The 6,000-nt window shown below is 33.1% G+C and overlaps 1 long non-coding RNA gene across 1 annotated transcript; it reads left to right on the forward strand.

Annotated features, from left to right (window-relative positions):
- LOC110268267 lies at positions 3,366 to 3,763 on the forward strand. Its single transcript, XR_002356400.1, has 3 exons — positions 3,366 to 3,444; positions 3,517 to 3,608; positions 3,688 to 3,763. It is a non-coding gene; the product is annotated as an uncharacterized LOC110268267 (long non-coding RNA).

A 6,000-nucleotide genomic window follows, 5' to 3' on the forward strand; every position in this document is an offset into this window, starting at 1 on the left:
CTCATTAGTCTCAGTATTCAACACCGAGCTTCAAAAATCACAACAAACACAAAATTCAGCTTAATCAGTGTCTTAATATACTACAAAAACAAAACTAACCAAAACCTTAAAAAAAAAAATCGAAGTCAAAATTCTCGCAATCATCATCTTCGAACAATTCAGCTCTGATTTGAACAGCTGTAAGACCCAGAACTTTTGAAAAGTCTTATTATGATCAAGTCTTGTAAGTTGTATGGTATTTATGGATGTACGTTATCGAACGAAAGAATTTTTGGAAGCGATATTATGGTTTAAAGTTTTAAACAGGCTCATATTTTAGTATTAAGTAGTATAAGTGTCGTCGTAATGTCCGAGCTATCAGAGTCGCGCAGCCGGAAGTGTGAACTTTGGTAGTTAGGGTATTACATTATGGTATCAGAGCAGTCCTTCCTGTAGAGCCTGAGGAACGGACCGACTATGCTTCAATTGCATACTCTGAGCGTTTGTCATGTATTATGTCTTGTCGTATAACGAGAATTAGAGCTTTATGCACATGACGGTCTATTGATTAACGCTGTTAGTCTTGCATTGCATAATTCCTGATATTAAGTTTGGCCAGCTTAATACTAGTGGATTATGTATATGAAGGCACTGATGGGTTATCATAGATGTTATACGAGTTTTGAGTAAAGCGAATCACGGGTTTTGGGAACGCTAAAAACTATTTCTCGAGGCTATTCAGTTGTGTGTCTTGAATTCTGTTCGAGTCGATATGTTCTTTCGTATCCTAACTTGAAGTTCTTGGTTGTTAATCCTTTTGAAAAGTAGTTTGATTTTTCAACTTTATTCCTCTATTCATATCCATTCTTGTTTGATCTTAATTGCATAGGCTTGTTTGGAATCCTTGTTGCATCTATCTTCCTCTGTTTGAGTTCTTCTTGATTCACGTGTTCCTTGATGTAGCCCTGAACTTGTCTTAATGTGCTGTGACTTTTAACTCCGGGTTCCGAGTTCATTCTTAGAGGACTTGTTGATTCATTTTTCCTCTTATTTAACAGTAATTACAGCTAATTTTGAGATTTTTATAAAAATTGCTATTGATTGGATATATACTTTTCTATATATGAGACTTTGAAATTTTTTTATACAGTTTAACAACTATTTCTTTCTAATACATTGCCTGTACTTTTACTGGTTTACGCAATTGCACTTACTTTAAAAGTAAATTTGACATTCTAGTAATTTTACTATAGTTCCAATGGACATCTTTATTTGATTGTGTATTTGGATATTTTCCGAAATTCTGGAAAGAAAGGATTTTTCGCTTTTATCCCGGTTGAGTTTCGTTTGATAAGCTTTACTTAACGTATTTTGAATTGAGTTTGGTTTAGCACACTACATGGTTTATTCCATTGTTGTTTCTTTTGAAAATGTTGGACTCATAGCTTTCTTTCTTATGAATGGATTAAATTCTCTATTAAACCTTCCATCTCTATGAATGTCATACTTGACTTTGTTTTTAACTAATCTTTTACATTTTGTAAAGGTTTCCATTGATCTTGGTTTTTCTTCTCTGGTGAATCTCATTCTTGTATGAGTCTGTTTGATTTGTTTCAAATTAGTGCATTGTTTATTCTCTCATTATCTCTACAAGAGTTTTTAGTCAAAGATTTATCATTGAGAAATTACAAATGATTGAGTTGTCTTTTTCTATGACTTTTGTATTCTTTTGGATCAATTTGAAACTTGTTTGATGTTTCATGTTTAGTGGATCTTGTTTGAACTACTTTAATTTAAGATCCTTTCTTGCAAGGCTTGACTCCTTTTTAGTACATCTTAAACTTGTTGAATGTTCTTCTGAGATGGTGATTTTAAGAACACTTTTGGGAATCTTGTTCTGAACTTTTTAAAGAAGTTTTGAATTCTCTTGTGAGAAGTTTTAAACGGAATTTATTTTCCGTTGCTTGATTTAGATTGAAACCATTGTTCAATTTTTGACAAAATTGTTTTAAAGTTGACATGCGCTATTTTAAATGAGGTTTTGGAACGTTTCCTTGTTTAGTGGAAACCGGTTTGTTTGTAACGCACCACTTATTTTCTTTACCAAATTGTAAGCAAATTTTTATCTCGGAATTTCTTTTCTAAAAAGAGCTTAATTTTCTCTTGCGTCCTTACTATGAATGTTATACACGCTTGTTTGAATATGGACTTTGGAAATTTTTGAACAAGCATTTAATTTATTCCGAGTTTTATGAATTGCTTTTGGTCAGGTTGTGCACCTAACTATCTTTCTAAAATATTTGAGGAAATATTTTAGCTATTAGTCAAACTTGTGTGCATTTTGTTTTTCTAAAACTCTGCATAATCTACTTCAACATGAAGTTGAATTAGAGCAAGGCCACGTTATTGCTTTTGTTGCCCTCTTGAGGAATGTTTGCTATTGAGCTTTTCTTCTAAATTGCAAAGTGATTTTCTGCAAGTTTTCGACTCTTTCATGATAATGTATTCGAAAGTATTTGTAATCGTGCTCTTGAGTTCTGTGAGCTTTGTCTTGGGTCTGAGATATTCTCTTCTGTAGACCTCATACTTCTTCGACTCAGCTTGAGTTTGTTTCAAACGGATGCGCTAGTTTTCTTCCTATTGACCCTATTGAACTTCTTTGATCCAAGGGTTATCTTTGAAGTTGTCAATTGATCTATTTTTAGCAAACTTCATTGCTTGAGCGTCTTTGTTATCTGGGAATTGGATACATTCCCTTAAATCTATGAGTATTACCCTTGACAATTGCTTCTCCGTTCTAAATCTGGTATCCTTCTGAGTAGACTCGAGAATTATTTTGATATCACGTGCGACTTGTAGACGTAGTAGTGCGATGCGTTAGTTCTTTAAGACGTGATATGTGTATATGGAAGTTGAAGCGGTAGGTGTGCGACGTTATAAGTTGTGGGTGTTTTATTCCTTGCGAACGGGTTTGCAGGTCGTTAGGCTTATGACCGGATATGGGGATCGTAAAGTGCTTGATGGAGTTGGAAAGTTGAAGCTTTGAGGTTGATGTGAGATTAGTGTGCGGATGTTGAGCACGTCGTTTAACTCCATCCTGTTTTATAGCCTTCGATGCCTCGTTCTTCTACCACATGTCGAACCATGTCACCTTTTTGCCTTGAGCCTGTCTTGTAATGTTTGCTTTGCAACCATACTCCTACCTTTACATCCTTATGCTTATGACAATCAAAGTATTTGAAAAATCGTATATATGATTATATTTTGAGATATTTTTGCTTCTTCCTTAAATGTGTCCAAGGGTGAACTGTTATGGAATTTCTTTCATTTTGTATCAATTTTCGAGGGCGAAAATTTTTATAAGGTGGGTAGAATGTAAGACCCAGAACTTTTAGAGGAGAAGTCAACCGCGCCGCCGCGCCTAGCTGCCGGAAACGCCATTGCTGTCGCTAGACGGCTTTGTCGGTAAGGATTTTTAAGCTGGTTCTCCTTTCTGTTGAGCTTCTGGGAACATCATTGTCGCTGCATGTTGTTCAGGTCCCTGCTGCCGCTTGAGGTGGCTGCCGGGCTGCAGCCGAACCGGTTCGGAGACCGTCGCTATTCGGTTCAGCCATTCTCCCTCGGTCTTGGTAAGCGTTTTGATTCGAGGAGCCTTTTGTCGCTGTTCTGATAATTTCGGCTGAGGCGTTGTAGCGTTATTTGTCACAGGGTTGTATATCGATGCTTGCGTGTCGTGCTCGGTGTTCGCGGCTGCTTCGTTTCGCTAACTCAGTAAGTAATTTATGTTTCGAAAAGCCTCATTAATTATTGTTGTGATGCTCTGTATTGTTTTAGTTATGATTTACTGCACCCTCGCCTTTATCTTGATATAATCTGTAAGAGGGATAGGAATCGTATTGGATTATGTTTGTAATATTATCTGTATATATTTATGTATATATATGGATGTACTCTTTATGGGTTGTTGTAAGTTGAATGGTATTTATGGAGGTACGTTATCGAACGAAAGTATTTTTGGGAGCGGTATTGTGGTTTAAAGTTTTAAACAGGCTCATATTTTAGTATTAAGTAGTATAAGTGTCGTCGTAATGTCCGAGCTATCAGAGTCGCGCAGCCGGAAGTGTGAACTTTGGTAGTTAGGGTATTACAACAGCAACACATAAACACACAGATTTTCACAAAAACTCACAGAAAAACTACCGCGATTACAAAAGCGAAAAGAAATCAAAATGACGATTCAACTCAAGAGAAACATGAAAATCAAGAAGAAGAAGAAGAAGCAGAAGTAAGTAGTTACCAAACGAGGAGAAGAAGAAGCCTCACTCTGCCTCTCTACGTGACTGTAATTTCGCCTCTGGTCTCTATTCTCAAGCATTGGAGGAGAAGAAGAAGCCTCACTCTGAAGTCTGAACTCTGATTCTATGAAAGTTTAGGGTTAAATTTTGGGGAAATGAGTGAAATAAGGGACGTGGGAAGGCAAACGCGGGAGTGATATTTTTGTTCATAAAAATCGACGGCTCTTTCGTCGATTTTAGGTAAAATAAAAATCAACATTTCATTCGTCTATTTTATGTAATAAATCTATACCGTTTATCCATATTAGAAAGGAGATCTCTATCATCTAAATTTATCGACGGTAAAAATTGTCGATATTTTAATTATTAAAATAGACAACTAATCCGTTGATTTTAAAGAAAAAAAATTTTCAACCACTCCTTTGTCGATAGTGTGACGATAGAGTTGGAAGGTTAGAAAGTTACCAAAATAATAGACGACATTGTCGTCGATTTTAATGTTTTATTTCTAATCATCTCTTTTTCATTTTATCGACGACAAAGCCGTCGAAAAATATCGACGAAAAATTTGACCGTCGATTTTTGGCGTCGATAATTACATTGTTTCTTGTAGTGAATCACACACTTTTTTTTGCGCATTTTTTTTATTGTCGATCTTTTACTGCTTTTTTTACTGCATTTTTTTATTTCTTCTCCTTTTTCTTCTCGTTCGGATATTATTGTAACATTTTTTATTTCTTATTTTTTGTGTAATTTTTATTTTCTTTTCTTTTATTTTTATTATTATTAGCAAGGTGAAATAAGAAGAATGATGAGAAGGTAAAACAAGAAGGAGAAGAAGATAATGATAAAGAAGAAGAAGAAAAAGAGAAAAATTTTTAATTGTGCAGAATTTATCTAAAAAATAGCACCGAAATATTTTAACTATGACACAAGTTCTTGTTAAATAAGAGGGTGAAATAATAAGAAGAATTATAACAAGGTGAAATAAGAAGAAGAAGAAGGAGAAGGTTTTGAATTGTGCATAATTTATCAGGAAAATGATATTGGAACTTTTTGACGGTTACACAGACGATTTTTTAATTTTAACACAGAAATTTCTTAATTGTGATAAAAAAAAAATTTAACCAATTAAAAGTTATCAGAAACAAAAGTAGCACTAAAATTTCTTAATCGCGACACAAAATTTTTTAACCATGACATATGAAATTTCTTAACCAATTTGAAGTTATCAAAAATAAAATAATGTCAAAATTTTTTAACTGACACCGAAATTTCTTTCAACATATCTTCTTCTTTTACTTTTTTTTTTCATATTTTATCTTTTTTTTCTTCCTCCCAACATATTCTTCTTTTTCATCTTTTGTTATTAATAAAAAAAATTTATATCTTCTATGTTTTATTTTAAAATAAAAGATTTTATCTAACCAAATTTATTTTAAAATTGAATTTGTATACTCCTAAGTTTTAAATAACAAACTATCTTATAATTTGATATAGAGACTAATTTAAATTCTATATTAATCGTGGCAATTTTTTTGTATTTTACATAACAAATTTTCGTGCTTTATATAAAATTTTTTGATGTTATTCTTTTTCTTCATTATTATTATCATCATCATTTTTTGTGTTTTGTTTTTTATTTTTTTTATCTTTCATAAAATTTTTAAAATTATACACATAAATAAATAAGTAAATAAATAAAAAGCATATATAGGAAATGATA

Source organism: Arachis ipaensis, chromosome B10 (genome assembly GCF_000816755.2).
Source record: "Arachis ipaensis cultivar K30076 chromosome B10, Araip1.1, whole genome shotgun sequence".
Taxonomy (NCBI): Eukaryota; Viridiplantae; Streptophyta; class Magnoliopsida; order Fabales; family Fabaceae; genus Arachis; species Arachis ipaensis.